The sequence below is a fragment of the Marmota monax genome, unplaced genomic scaffold (assembly GCF_021218885.2).
Source record: "Marmota monax isolate L192 unplaced genomic scaffold, Marmota_monax_Labrador192_F-V1.1 WCK01_AAM20220418_F8-fsc00138, whole genome shotgun sequence".
Classification (NCBI taxonomy): Eukaryota; Metazoa; Chordata; class Mammalia; order Rodentia; family Sciuridae; genus Marmota; species Marmota monax.
The window spans coordinates 4,547,823-4,562,850 of NW_026692763.1; the positions used below are offsets into that span (position 1 = coordinate 4,547,823).

The following is a 15,028-nucleotide window of genomic DNA, read 5'->3' on the forward strand; positions in this document are numbered from 1 at the left end:
CTCACCTGACAAGTGCAAGACCCTGGGTTTGATTCTCACCACCACATAAAAATAAATAAGTGAAATAAAGGTATTATGTCCAGCTACAACTAAAAAATAAATATTTTTTTAAAAAAGGTATACTGACTTGAAATTGGGATGGGTGAATTCTCCAACTTTGTTCTCCTTGCTCATAGATATTTATCTTAAAGTTTGCATTATAATCCCAAAACACTTTGTTATGTTGTTCCAGCTTTACCTATTGGGAATACTTTCGGTTGGTTACTGTTTCCTTTTAATATACACCTATCATTCTTGTCTTTTTGTTTTGGGCATTTCCTTACTTTTTTTTAAATGATAAAATAGTAGGATTTATTTAAATAAGAGAAAAAGAGAGCTCCCACAAGGCAAGAGGAGACTTGAAAGGCATTTCCTGACTTTTTGACACTATCATATGCTCCGGGCTCCTCTTGTGTATTTCCTGCCCCAATTCCAGAACCAACCATTTCTTCAAAGAGCCTTTTTACATTGGCGAATGATATGAGAAACTAAGATTTGAATGCTATTTATGATCAGTCCTTTGGGTTTTTTTATATTTATGTTTTAGTTGTAGTTGGAACCAACACCTTTATTTCACTTGTTTATTTTTTTTATGTGATGCTGAGGATAGAACCCAGGGTCTTGCATGTGTGAGGCGAGCACTCTACCGCTGAGCCACAACCCCAAGCCCTAGTCCTTTGGTTTTTATGTTGCAAGTATCTTCTCCAAATTTGTCAACACACACATGCATACACTGTGCACGGGTCTGTGTGTTATTTATACTGTATTTAAAATCTGGAAAGATAATACTTCTGCAGAGATGGGGTGGAAGGGGACATTCCAAGGCAGAGAAGAAACATCCTTGCTGAAAAGTGAAGGATGTGTTTGGAACAATGAGAGCTCATGGGATTGGATGGGAGATTTAGACCTATGGAAGAGATGGGTATGAAATAGAACTGGAGAGAGCAGAGTTAGGTGGCATAGTGTTTGAATACCAACCAAAGAGTTTAGATTTAATTTGAGCAATATGAGTCACTGAATGTTCTTTAGCATTGAATTTTTTTTTTTCTTCATGGTGCTGGGATTGAACCCAAGGCCTTTAACATGCTAGGCAAGTGCTCTACCACTCAGCTGCTACCCTAACCATGAATGTTCTTGACAAAACCTCATCAATGTGGTTGTGGGTAACAAGGAGCTTTCTCACTTTTACTAGGTACCTGACTCTCCTATTTGATAGACTATTGACTTCAATCTGGGAGTGCTAGTGCCTGCAATCCTAGTGATTTGAGAGGTTGAGGTGGTAGGATTGCTAGTTTGAGAAATTTAGTGTCTCAAAATAAAAGTAAAAAGGGGCTGGAGATGTTGTTTAGTGGTAGAGCACCTGAGTTCAATCCCCAATCCCCAGTGCCAAAAGAAAAGAAAAAAAACAGGCAAGAAAAGTATTGACTTCAAGTTCACTGTATAAATTTGAATTACTTTGTTTATAAGTGAAAGAAACATGCATTCAAACTGGCTAAAGCAACAAACAAACAAATCAAAACCCCAAATCAATACGTATTGGTTCCTTTTACTGAACGGCCCTAAGAGTAATGATTTCAGGCATGGCCCAATCCAGAAACTGTCTTCCAGGCTCTACATCTTTTGGCTTGGCACCATCTCCTAAATAACTCCTTGAAAGAACATTGGGGAAGTTCTTCAGGACACTGTTCAGAATTTTCAAGGTATAGCTCAGTGGGACTGTGGGAACCTTGGCTATCTGCTGCTTTTATTGTGTACCTTTTGGATAAGTCTTTTTTGGTGTTTGGAAATTGCACTCTGAAAAGAGCACTAACCTGAGAGTAAGAATCCTGACTCTGTCACTTAAGGGTTTACAATCTGGGTCAAATTACTTCCCCACTTGGGGAAGTCTCAGTTTCCTCATCTGTTGAAGGGAGCATTATGTCTTTCTGATTTCCCACAGTGTTCACCCAAATAAACAGGTATGGCCTGTAAAGTGCCCGACCCTGTTCTCTTTTGGTGAAGGGCTGCATTCTCCAGGAGGTGCCACCTCACCCTACAATCTGGGGCCTGTGTATTTGAGCAGCTCCTACCCTTCTCTTTCCCTTCTCATTCCTGTCAGATCTCTCTGACTATGCCAGGTATGGTAGTCTGTTTAGGCTGCTCGAACAAAATACCATAGACTGGGTGGCTTATAAAGAATAGATATGGGGCTGGGATTGTGGCTCAGAGGTAGAGTGCTCGCCTAGCATGCGTGAGGCACTGGGTTCGATCCTCAGCACCACATAAATATAAAATAAAGACATTGTGTCCACCTATAACTAAAAAAATATTAAAAAAAGAATAGATATGTATTTCTTACAGTTTGAGAGGCTGGGAAGTCCAAGATCAAGATGGTTGCAGATTCATTGTCTTGTAGAGGTCCATGTCCTGGTTCATAAATGGTGCTTTCTTTCTGGGTCCTTCTTTGGTGGAAGGTGCTAGCTAACCCTCTATGATCCCATTCCCTGTGATTTCCACCTCCCATAAGGTTCACCTCCTAATACCATCTTGGGGTTAGTATTTCAAGATATGAAGGGGAGGTGGAGGGATGCACAAATATTGAGACTATATCCCTGGTTCTCTTGATTTTCATTCTTTTGGGGGATAATCTGAGAAATCAGTTCTTGCTAAAGTTTTAATGCTGAAAAAGCTTAAAAGTTTGGCCCTATGCAGCATTTAGTTTCCCTCAGTGTACTGTTCAGTGGAATTTCAGATACCCAGCAGCTTAATAGGAAAGATATTTGGGGATGAGTGGTCTGTTTTCCCTTATATTCAGTGCATTCCAATTCAACAAGCACATTTACTAAGTTAGTAAGTTGGATTCATGAATGGAGATCATCGGTGGCAGAGCATTCCCAAGGATGTAATGAGTTGATCTCTGTTGCTGTTGTGATTTTTACAGCAGGCTGGCTCGAAGGGCTGTGTGAGGACGTTGCAGGGATTTCAGAGCTGGATCAGACCTGGTTTTTGCACTCTAGCGAGGAGACAGACGAGCACATAAATAACTCATGAACAGCCAGCAGAGGGATTGCAATGCTGTGATCAAGGCTGAGCAAAGCATCCCAGGAACCTTAGCGCTGACTTAGATTCTGGCTGGGAGACAGGACAGATTTTGAGGCAGTGTGGTTTGGGAAAGTGGAGCAGAATGGGCAGGTCTGGGTTCAGCAGGGTGGGTTCATCTGGGGACACAGCCTGAGCCAAAGTTCTGAGGTAAGAGAGGCCAGGGTATGTTTGAGAGAGATAAATGGAGCAGGAATGCAGGGGTCTGTGTGTGAATGAGGAGGAGGCAGCATGTAGTGGAAAGAAAGGCTGGAATGGAACCAAGAGAGAAAGAACTGGCCACCTAAGGTGAGCAGCATGGATGCCATTTTGTATAAATTGGGAAGCCACTGAACTTTTGGGCCAGGGGAGGAGCTGATAAGATTTGTGTTGGAAAGTGGAGGCTGGCACAGAGGAGGGAGAGGATGGTAGAGCTGGAGGGATTGATTAGAAGGAAACTGGATGCCATAGGAGTTCAAGGTGCAAGGAAGGCCTGGCCTCTCCTGTTTCCTCAAGTGCGACTTCGGACAAATGCACTTCTTCCCCTGAGCCTTTCCTTCCTCATCTCTAAAATGGGGTTGGTCAGTTCCACAGGGTTTGATGTGAGGCTTACAGGAGATAGTGTAGGGGGTGGCTTTGTCATGGGTGAAGCATGGAAGGCATATGCCTGGAAGAGACCAAGGATGAAAGGATGGGAAGATGACAACAATGAACATGTGGCAAGGGATTCCTATGCATTATCTCGATTATTCCTATGCATTATTCCATCCTGGTGACAACCCTTCAAGTGTTATTATTACTCTTACAGATGGGGAAAAGCCCTCACTCACAGCTGGAATCCAGGTTGGGGTATCTGCAAAACCAGGTAGCCACTTTGTTAAGTGAGGACAGTCTCTTCCACCAACATCTGAAAGATGGGGTGCAGGGAGAAGGGAAGGAAAGGTGGCTGAGTTTGGGGCGGAGCAAGGAGGTAGATGGGGGTGGCACTGTGGCTGAGGTTGTGTTCTGGACCAGGACTGAGTGTTGGGTGAGGAGAAGGTTGGAGTAGGGACCCCCTGTTCCTTCAGCCTGAGGGACTATGTATGCCTGGTTGGGTCAAGCGCAGCCTTGTACATGGTCTGTCTGCCCAGAAGTGGCTCTTTGCCCACTCTGGGACTCCCATCCTCATCTATAAAATAAAGTTGTTGGGGGGCTGGGGATGTGGCTCAAGCAATAGCATGCTCACCTGGCATGCGCAGGACTCTGGGTTCGATCCTCAGCACCATATAAATAAAAATAAAAATAAAATAAAGATGTTGTGTCCACCGAAAACTAAAAAAATAAAAATTAAAAAATTCTCTCTCTCTCTCTCTCTCTTTCTCTCTCTTAAAAAAAATAATAAAGTTGTTGGATCAGATGGATGACCTCCTGGCATTTTTCTGCTCTAACAATCTATGACTTTGTGATCAGTAGAGGTCTTAAATTTTTTTCCACTTTTTTTACAAAAAGCATACTATAATCACCTGGTTCATATTCAAAAGGGACCAAATCAGGTACAGTGCTCCCCAGCCACTCACTCCCCTCCATGGATGCAACCTAGAACACCAGTTGGTTAGCACAATCTATTTCCCCACAGAAATGGCAAGAGCATGTCACTCAGGGCTGAATCTGCAGAGGCCAAGGTCGGGGAAGATAGGGAAACATTATGGGGGACAGAATGGGATTGATCAGAGTAGGCTTCCTGGAGGAAGGAAGTCTTCAAACAAGGTTTTACAGGTGGACAGCTGTCTTAGGGGTGAGAGCAAGTCATAGAGAAAGGTCATGTCCCAAACAGAGGTCACAAGCTTCCTTCCCAAAGCTGTCACTGTCTGGCATGAATGGCATTGCATCCAGCCATCTGCACCAACTAGGACCTGAAGAACAACCTTACTGCCTTATCTTCCCTCCATTCATATCCACCCTAGTACCAGGTCCTGCCACGTTTCCTCCTTAGCTCACTCACAAGTCCTCCCATTTCTCTCCATCTCCAGCATTGTCCTTTCTGAGCCATTCCACATGGACTCTGTTGAGAACATCTAACTGGCTGCTTGCCATTCCCATCAAGGCTGGATGACCTTCCTGAAATGCCCATAAGGTGATATGGAGAACAGTGAAAAGAGACAGGCTGGGGCCAGGCACTCTGGTCTGGGAGAACACTGGGGCAACTGAACCCCTGCTCTCCAATACCCCTGCCTTTTTTCAGATCCTCAAAGGCACATGCTGCCTCCTGACTCTGGGGTTTTGCTTAGGTGGGCTCCTCTGCTGGAGCACTTCTCCCCTGACTCTTTCTCCTAGGAAATCCTTGTTAAAGATTGACTCTGTGCCCCCCGCCCACCGACCCCGCCAAATTCATCAGTTGAGATCCCAACCCTCAACGTGATGGTGTTGGGAGGCGGGGGCCTTTAGGAAGTGATTAGATCCTGAGAGTGGTCTCTGGTGAATGGGATTTATGCCTTTATAAGAAGTGACAGGAGAGACAGGAGTTCTCTCGCCATGAGGATACAATGAGAAAATGGCCTTCTGCAAACTAGGAAGAGGGCTGTCTCCAGACACTGACACCTTGATCTTGCACTTCTCACCTCCAGAACTTTGAGAAATAAATTTCTGTTTTTTAGGCTACCCAGTCCTCAGTATTCTGTTTTAGCAGGGTGAACTGACCAAGACAGGCCTTTTCCTTTAGAACTCAGTTCTGCCTGATTCCCCAGCGAGGACTGCTGGGAAATTCCCTCCCTCAGCATATAGTCTGTGTCCCACTGGGCAATACAGCAGCTGCACCATTTTTTTTTTCATAGCACTTTACCCAGTTTGTAATTATACACACACACCTCTTTTGGGACAGGCAATAGCTCTCCTGTATGAGAAGTTACATTGTTAAAAGATCACTTTCCCATGCCTGCAGCTACCCTGTTTTCTCATCCTCCCACCCAGGAAATGACTTTTATTACCTTTTATGTCTCCAGAGTTTATATATGTAAAGATAAGCAAGCATGATTTCCTACTTTATTCCCTCCCCTCTTCCTTTTAACATCAGTTATACATACTGCTCTGCCATTGATTTTTTTCTCCTAATGATGTAGTTTGGAGGTCCTGGTATGATAGTGCACAGGAACACCCTCATTTAAAACATTTCTTATAGCTGCACATAGTTTTACTGCATAGATTAACCATGATTTATTTAACCGGTCCCCAACTGATGGGTGCTTGGGTCAACCCTAGTCTTTTTCTGTTAAAAACAATCCCACAGATAACCTGGTCCACATGCCAGAATCGGAAGATGGATTCTCCAAAGGGAGCTTCACTGGATTAAAAGGGAAATAATGCATTGATAATGCAGACAGATGTTAGGTCCTCCAGAGAAGTTGTGCGAATTGACACTCCTACTGGGAATGTAGGAGAGTGCCTGTCATAATGATATATCTATTTCTGTGATTATTGGATGGTTTCTCTGCACAGAGGACTATAAGCCCCAGGAGGGCAAGGTCTGGGTCTGTTTTGCTTATCAGAGTGGGTGCTCAATAAATGCTAAATTAATGAATGGATTCATGATTCTATCAGAGAGGTTGGCCAGGAGTCAGGGAATAAAAGAAAAGAGAGGCCACCTTCCCTTTGTGTTTACTTTGCTCAGTCCAGCTTCCCTGATCCTTCTGGAGAGCAGCCAGGACCTTGTGAGAGAGTCTTGAGATCTGGAAGACCTGACCATTGCTGATTCCTGAGCCCCACTTCAGGGCTACCCTTCTCCCTTTGTGGGATGAAGTCTAGGGTCTTGGTCTTGGAATCTGAACCCTCATCTGATGCTGGAATCTCCTGCCTGCTCTCTTGTTTACATACCTCTAGTGACAGGGAACTTACCCCTCCAAGTGACCCAACTTCAGCAACAGCTTTTGGATAGCTTTTCAGATCAGCAGTGGGGAGGAGTATTTGGAGACAGGTACCTGTTGGCTTTCCTTCTCCAGCAAGCAGGGCTGACTCCCCAAAGAACTCTGCAGAATCCTGCCCACCTCCTCACTCTTTTGTGTCTTGTTTACAGGTATGTGCAGGAAGGGCGGTTTCGAATTGAGGAAAGGACACTGACAGCCTTCCAGTGGCTCTATAGCCCACAGCAGCACCGCATCCTCAGCCGTGCCGACCTTGAGTCTCCCTCCAGGTAAAGGAACTTCTGCCCTTCTCTTCATTCAATGACCTAGGTCTAGCCCCCATTCTACCCCAGCTGGTGTTTATGCAGCCAGCTAACACTGGTCCTTAAATCTACAGTGGTAAACTTTGCCCTTAGTGATGGAGAGGCTTCCAAAGGTCCAGGGTGCTGGTCTAACTACTAAGTGATTAGAGGCAACTTACTGCCTCTGATTTCTATTCTGTAAAGTGGGAGATCATGAGTCTCCAGTGAATGGTGCCTCCAGAGATTTCTCATGCCTGTGGATCAGTTGGACCCCTTTTTTTTTTTGGTAGGGGGTATCAGGGATTGAACTCAGGGGCACTTGACCACTGAGCCACATTTCCAGCCTTTTTAAATTTTTTTTTTTTTTAAATTTAGAGACATAGTCTCACTGAGTTGCTTAGTGCCTTGCTTTTGCTGAGGCTGGCTTTGAACTCGTGATCCTCCTGCTTCAGCTTCCCAAGCCACTGGGATTACAGGCATGCACTATCGCGCCTGGCTGGACCCTCTTTAAGAGAAAGGGTAGTTGGCAAATTTGCTGGGTAGCCCTCAATTTGACCTTGGTAAATCCAGTCCTGCTTTTCTTGCATGCCTTCTCCTTTTTGCCAGAGAATCCAGCTGGGATCTTGAGTCTTGGTGGAGGGCTGGGAGGTGAGGGCCTTTCCCTACTCAGATTCTAGCTTCCAGGCCCCCGCTCACTTTTCTTCTACCACTGTGGACAGGTGTGACCAGTGTTAGCAGTCTTGACAGAAGTTTCTCTTCCAGGAATGGTTGAACAAAAAAATGAAAGGAAGGGATGTGACTTAGAGGCCACATGCTCTTATGGCAGCTTCCCAAACTGAACCCAGGAATAAGGTTTAGCAGTGGTGAGAGATGTCATCTCTCCTACCATCTGTCAGGAGTCTTTTATAACAAAGCACAGTGCATCTACTCTCTCTTGTCTCATTGACAGTTTCAGAAGATTCTGGAAGCAGTAAGGTAGGTGGCCACCCTGGACCTGGTTCTGACCAGTGAGGAAGAATTAGTCAAATGAAGATGCAGAAGTGACAGGAACTCTGGAAGAGGTGACTCAGGCCACCTCAGAATTTTTGTTATTTATAGAAGTCCCCTGGACTCCAGAGAGCAGATTTCAAATACTGTAAAGACAGGAAAAAACCCAAAAGCTTGAGGCAAGAGTATTGGGAAATATACAAAAATAAAATTCCAAGTGTACAGTTGTGACTGCTTGCAGGGAAGGAGAAAGAGGCTAGTGTAGCTGCCTGGGAGCACTCTGGAGAGATGTGGACATGATTGGAGTGCAATTTGATTTAGTTTCAGGCAACCTGCAAAGCCTTTCTGCATGCTGATTGCCATCTGACTTGAGGCATGCCGATTGCCATCTGACTTCCCTTCAAAGCTCTAGTGACTGTGCAACTATCTTATTTGTCCATAAGCTCTCTGGGGCAGGGACTTTTCTATCTTGTTCTTCCTTGTGCTCTAGCACAGTGTGTGGCCCAAGGAAGGAGCTCATTAAGTAGTTACTGAATGAACTACACACAGACAGAATGTTGGCTTTGAACTTGAAGGAAGGCTGGTAGGAGGTAAGGTGGGCTCTTTAAAACTGCCCAAGGTGATAGTAAGGGACAAGGAGGAGGGTGGGACTGGCTGCCCATGAAGGCAGTCTGAGGCTAACTGAGCTGCTGTGTTTTATGAGCCAGAGAACAGTCAGAAAACAGGCTGGAATCATTTGAAATAATTTCAAATTGCATTCTTGGGAAGGCTGCATCCCTGGGGACAGGATGAGGTGTCCGCTCAGTGACAGTACTTATTTTTTGATAAAATTTTGTGATTTTTTAAAATGCTTATTATGTGTCATGTTGTAAATTCTTTGCAGGAATAAGTTGTTTTAATCTTTATAGCAATACTACCATCTGGGTACTATTGTTCTCCCTATTTTTCTGATGATGAAAGTGAGAAACAGGTTAAGTGACAGCTAGTAAGCAGCAGTGCTTGCAACCCCTACACATGCTGGCTTGGAGCATAAACTGTGTGCCTGAAGGTAGGAGATGGAGAAGATAATTTCTGTCTCCACGAAGGAGAAGGTGCCATCCAAAAACCATGAATAAGAGGGCTGAGTATCATTTCTGATCAAGTTTCAGAGCCTATTATTAAGAGATGGTTTGAGCCAGGCACAGTTGTGCACACCAGTAATCCTAGTGGTTCAGGAGGCTGAGGCAGGAGGATCACCAGTTCAAAGCCAGCCTCAGTAACTTAGTGAGGCCTTAAGCAACTTAGTGAGACCCTGTCTCAAAATAAAATATAAGAAAGGTCTGGGGATGTGGCCCAGTGGTTAAGTGTCCCTGGGTTCAACCCCTGGTACCAAAACATAAAATAAAATAAAATAAAGAGATGGTTTGGGAATACTTAGGGAAGAGGTGGATGATCATTAGCATCATGTGAATTCCCTGAGAATCTGCCCTGCTGGGGAAGCTTATGTGCTTTTCTGATTAATTTTCTAGACTTGAAATTGGATTGGGTGTGGTGCAGCAGGAGATAGTGGTTATGAGTTTCTGCAAAAAAATTTGTTCTTTTATTCCTGTCAAAGCACTGCAGGTGACACAGAGGAATGTGGGCTGGGGGATGGCACGGCTGAGGAGGTTGATGAGTGGGCAGCTAAATCCTGCTCAGTGTGTTTATCAGTGCTTGAGGAAGGCTGTGTACGGCCTGCTAGTGATATTGTTGATGGCTGGAAACTGAGCAGCATACCAAGGCAAGATGGCAGGATTGGGACCCCAGATACCCTAGAAGCTGGATTTGGGGTTCAAGTCTAGTACTGTAGGTTCCCCTTATTTGTGGTGTCACTTTCCACAGTTTTAGTTACTCACAGCTAAACAGTCTGAAAATATTAAATGGAAAATTCCAGAAGCAATCAATTCATAAATTTTAAATTGTGTGCTATTCTGAGTAGCCTGATGAATTGTCACCTCATTCTACTCTGCCCCACTTGGGATGTGAATCATCTCTTGTCTAGTGTATCCACAATGTACACACTACCTGCCTATTTGTAACTATTTTGGTTATCTGATCAACTGTCTCACTATTTCAGTGCTTGTGTTTAGGTAATCCTTATTTTACTTAATAATAGCTTGAAAGTGCCAAAGTAGTGATGTTGGCAATTTGGATATGACAAAGTGAAGCCTTAATGTGCTTCCTTTAAGTGAAAAGATAAAAGTTACCAACGTCATCGTTGTTATGTATATACAGATGCTCCTCAACCCATGATGGGGTTAATCCAAATAAACTCATCATTAGTTGAAAATGCATTTAATGCACCTAACCTACTAAATATCATAGCTTACTTATCTCAAAATACTTATATCTGCTGGGGTTGGTGGCACACACCTGTAATCCCAGTGACTCTGGAGGCTGAGGCAGGAGGATCCCAAGTTTGAGGCCAGCTTCAGCAATTTAGCAGGGCCCAAAGCAACTGAGTGAGTCACTGTCTCAAAAAAAGAAAGGGCTGGGGATGAGGCTCAGTAGTAAAGTGCCTCTTGGTTCAATCTCTAGTAACAAAACAAAACAAAACAAAACAACTTATATTTTCCTACAGTTGGACAAAGTCCTCTGATACAAAGCCTATAAAATGTTGACTATCTTATGTAATTTATGAATGCCTATATTAAAAAATGCTAGCAGGGATTGGGTTGTGGTTCAGTGGTAGAGAGCTTGCCTAGCATGTGTGAGGCACTGAGTTTGATTCTCAGCATCACATATAAATAAAAAAAATGTCTATTGACCACTAAAATATATTTTAAAATGCTAGCAACACTGTACACTGTATGTATCATTTGTTTATCCTTGTGATTGTGTAGCCCCCTGGGAGTTATGTTTCACTGCTACTGTCCAGATTCTCAAGAGTGTATCTTATGGAATATTGCCAATTTGGGGAAAAAAATCAAAATTCAGAAATCAGTTTAGTGTCTACTGAATGTTTATCATTTTCATGTTCTCCTAACCTAATATTGACAACTTGTAAGTGGATCCATCATTAATTCAGGTACTGTCTTTACAGGACAAACCATAGCATCTATAGGGTTTGCTAACATACCTGGTTTTAGGAATCCACTGGGCGTGGGGGCCTTGAAACATACCACCAAGGATAAAGGGGACTACTGTAGATACACCTTAACAGAGATAAAAAGAAATCAAAGTTGGCCTCTAATCTAGTCTGCATCTAGGCAGAAGTGCTAGAGAATCAGAGTTGTCTGAGGAGTTCTGATTGAGTAGAAGCTTGGGTATGGCCCTATGTTGTAGGGGCTTACCAAAGAAAACACTGGAATCTTGGGGTTGAAGTGCTCAGGGCAGAGTCCAGAGTGAGGAAGGAAAGGTCCTGCTCTTCTGAGGCTCAGAAGACTAAGAACTCCTTATCCCTATTGTATTATTATTATTATTATTTTTGGTGAGCAGTGATTGAGCACCTTTCCTCTGTTAGACCCAGTGCCTGGAGCTTAGAATGGCTGGGCACTTTGCATTTCAAGAATGGTTGCTGAAAGAACTCAGCTTGTGGGCTGACCATTCCTCCCTCCCTCCTTTCTTTCCCGCCCCCACCCCACATTCTTCTCTGCCTCACTTCCTTCTGCAACTGTCCATTGTAATCCTGATCTGGGTCGGGCCTTGAGGTTATACGATCCTCAAAACAGACAAGGGTACTGCCTGTATGGGACATATTCCAGTGGGAGACAGATCACCAACACGTAAACATGAAAACAAGAGAGATGACCAGAGGATCATCATTCCCAAGAGGATCAGATTGCTCAAAAAAAACAAAAACAAAAACAAAAACAAAACAAAACAAAAAAAAAAAACTAAAACAGAGCATCAAGATAAGGAGTGACCAGTGGGTGTGTGGGGACTTTGGAAGAGGAGGAAGGCTTCTCTCCGAAAGTGACATGTGAGCTGAGTCCTAGAGGGCAGCCATATGGAGAAGGTGCTGGTGAGAAGTGCAAATAGGGCTGGAGGAGCACAGGATGTGGGGTGGAAAGGTATCCCAGCAGTGGGGATAGCAAGCGCAAGACCCTAGGTATATTCTAGAGGCAGAAAGTCACTGTGGTCAGCATAAAGTGAGGTCATGACCAGCAGACTGAAGTAAGGAAGATTTCCCTTCAATCAAAGGAAGGGCTTTCCAATGTTTACAGCTGCATAAGGACCGTGTGCTGTCCCCTGAAGGAGTGAGGTGCTCAATCACTAGAGGTGTGCAAGTCATGGAGGATGCCCACCGCGGGGAGTTACTATGGAAGAGACCTAAGCATCCCAAGGTTGGCTAGAGGACCCTTCCTCTCTTCAACCCCTTCAAGTTCAGGAGCATCTTTGGTTTGGCAGAAGCTGGGCAGGTGTCTGTGGAGTGAATGAATGAGAGCTTCAGGCTGCCAGGTCCACAGCAGGGGTAAACTTCAGGGGTTCTGGCAGTTCTTGAGCCCCCCTTCCCCACTTCCAAGTTCCTATAGCTCTATATCCCCAGAAGGGGTTCCCAGGAGAGCCCCAGAGTGTCTTCCTCAATAGACCCGGAACTCTGCACCTCTGATTCCCACCGTCCAGCGCCCCATCCTCCAGCAACCTCTGTGGGCAGGTGGGCTTCTTTTTCCTTCTCTTCCCTAGGCCCCCTGGGCGCGCCTGCCCCGCCCCACGCCTTTGTTCCTGAGGAGCTGCCTCGGGTAGTCCCCTGGTGGCGGAGACAGCAGCGTCCCCATGGCGCGCGCGGGGCTCAGGACCCACTGCACCCCGACCCTATGCCCTCGCCGCCTCCGGCGCCCGCCTCCCTGCCCCTCTCCAGTAGCAGCCCGGCAGCCACGCTGGGAAAGCTGGAGTGGGCACCACCCGGACCAGGGCGCGGATCCGGGCGGTGTTGCCTCGAGGACCTGGAGCCCGAAATAGGCACGGGCAGCGGCGGCAGCGGGAGGACCCTGGGGTCCCACCAGAGCAGACTGTGGATGCGAGTGCGCGACTCCGGAAGCTGGGGACGCGCCCGCCAGGTGTGCGAGCGGCTGCAGGCGGGAGGAGGGCGCAGCTTTGTGCGTTTCCAGCCGCCGGCCGGGTGTGCGCGTGTGCGCGCCGCGGTGACGGTGCACGCGACTGGGCGGGCTGCGAGGGAACCCCGGCGCCGAGAAGGAGGGGGCTTGGGTCCGGATGGAGAGGGCTAGACGCGCCGTTCTCTGCGCGCTGGCTGGGTGAGCAGCCAGGACTGACTGTTGACATTCCGTCCACGTCGGGGAGCGAGGTCAGTGGCTTCCGGGCTGGGGTGTAATTCCATAGTCAGCCTGGATCTGGACGAGAGTCCTGGGTGTGATCAAGCGTGGAATAGGAGTGTACGCTGTGAGTGTGGATGCGTGTATTGCAAAGCAATATCCAGCACGTATGGCCGGTGTGAGCTCTGTGTTGTGATCCCAAAGAGCAATTCAGTGTATGGGGTTATGTTTGGGAGGTGGGGTGACTGTCCTCAGAAATCCCTGCCGGGTGGGGCACCCCACATACATCAATGCAGAGGGGTGTGTGTGCGTGAGTGAGATGTTGGTTAGCCCGCGTCAGAGTCTGGCTAGAGAAGCTGACCGAGATGGAGGTCAGACGTGGGTGTTTACAGGTGGCGGTAGAAGGAAAAAAGCCAGGAACCCCAGGAAGACTGGAAAGGGTACCAGCCACAGCCCATCCTCACTCCAACCTGTGCCTGTTGCAGGGAAGGCAACTAGGATGGGGGTTGCTGGCTGAGAGGCCTTCATGGACCTTTGGGGCAAGGCCAGTCTCCAGCCTGATGCTCATATTCAGAGGTCTTGTATGGGTGGGTGTGGTGGGTGCCATCCTGGATGGGGGTCCAGGGCAGGTGTTTAGGGGACTTTGGGAGTCTGTGTAGACTCCACTTTGACTTTACCACCACTGGATGCTATGTGTCTGGATCTAGGAGCTGATTGAGGGATACCTTTCTTTCCTCTATAGCTCCCCTTTCACCCTTCTTAACAAACCTGAAGGACATTTACATGCAAGTGGGATTTGGGCTCTGAATTCGGGGATCTGCTTCTGATAGTGAGCCCCACTGGAGCAGCCTCCATGGAGAATATTAGGGTTGTCCTGGGTCAAGCATCAGAGTTCTTGGTTTCTTTTCATGCCTTGTAACCCTAAAGCTCTTCCTTGAACCCCACAGGCCTCAGTTTCCCATGGAGAGAGAGGAGGCTCTGCTCTCTCGCCCTCCTGTTCTTTCTGCTGTGCATGAGGGGGGAGTGCGGCGGGGGGGGGGGCGGTGCAGGCAGGAGAGGAGTAAACAGAAAGCTCACACAGCTGTCTGGGGCTGGGAGACAGGGAGTGACTCAGGGCCTGTGAGGTCCTGGGTTGTGATTTTCCTCAGGAAAGTCCTAGCACATCTTTGTGACTTGGGCAGGAGTTGGGGAAGGCTCTGCCCTTGCCTCCTAGCAAGGGTACTAGGTTTCCTCAGTCCAAGGGTGGCAAAGGGTATCTGCTAAATCTGGCTGCATGGGCTTTGGGAAACTGCTGGAAGTCCCTTCTGTGCCAGATGTTGAGAACTGGGGGAGGGATGGGCCTTGAAGGGCCTGATTGGGGGGGGATGGGGGACTGGAGCTGAAGACCTTCTGTGGTTGTTGCTTCTGGGTGGAGGCAGATGCTAAGATTGGGTAGGGCCAGGGCATGTCCAATGGGACATCTGCTCAGCCCAGGATATTGAGATAATTTGTCAGGACTGGGCTTCAATTCCAGAGAAGAGGATCCTCTTGAGGGAGGCAC

The 15,028-nt window shown here is 46.6% G+C and overlaps 1 protein-coding gene across 3 annotated transcripts in view; it reads left to right on the forward strand.

Moving 5' to 3' along the window:
* Window positions 1-7,155: 7,155 nt before the first annotated feature.
* Rap1gap2 (RAP1 GTPase activating protein 2) overlaps window positions 7,156-15,028 on the forward strand; it is a 208,584-nt gene continuing 200,711 nt past the window's right edge. Inside the window, exon 1 of one of the 3 annotated variants that reach the window (XM_058580094.1) lies at window positions 7,156-7,258. The gene's annotated coding sequence lies outside the window, so the exon portion shown is untranslated. Of the gene's footprint in view, window positions 7,259-13,374; window positions 13,521-15,028 lie in introns of those variants that run through there. The other 2 variants (XM_058580099.1, XM_058580093.1) reach the window with 2 other exon arrangements.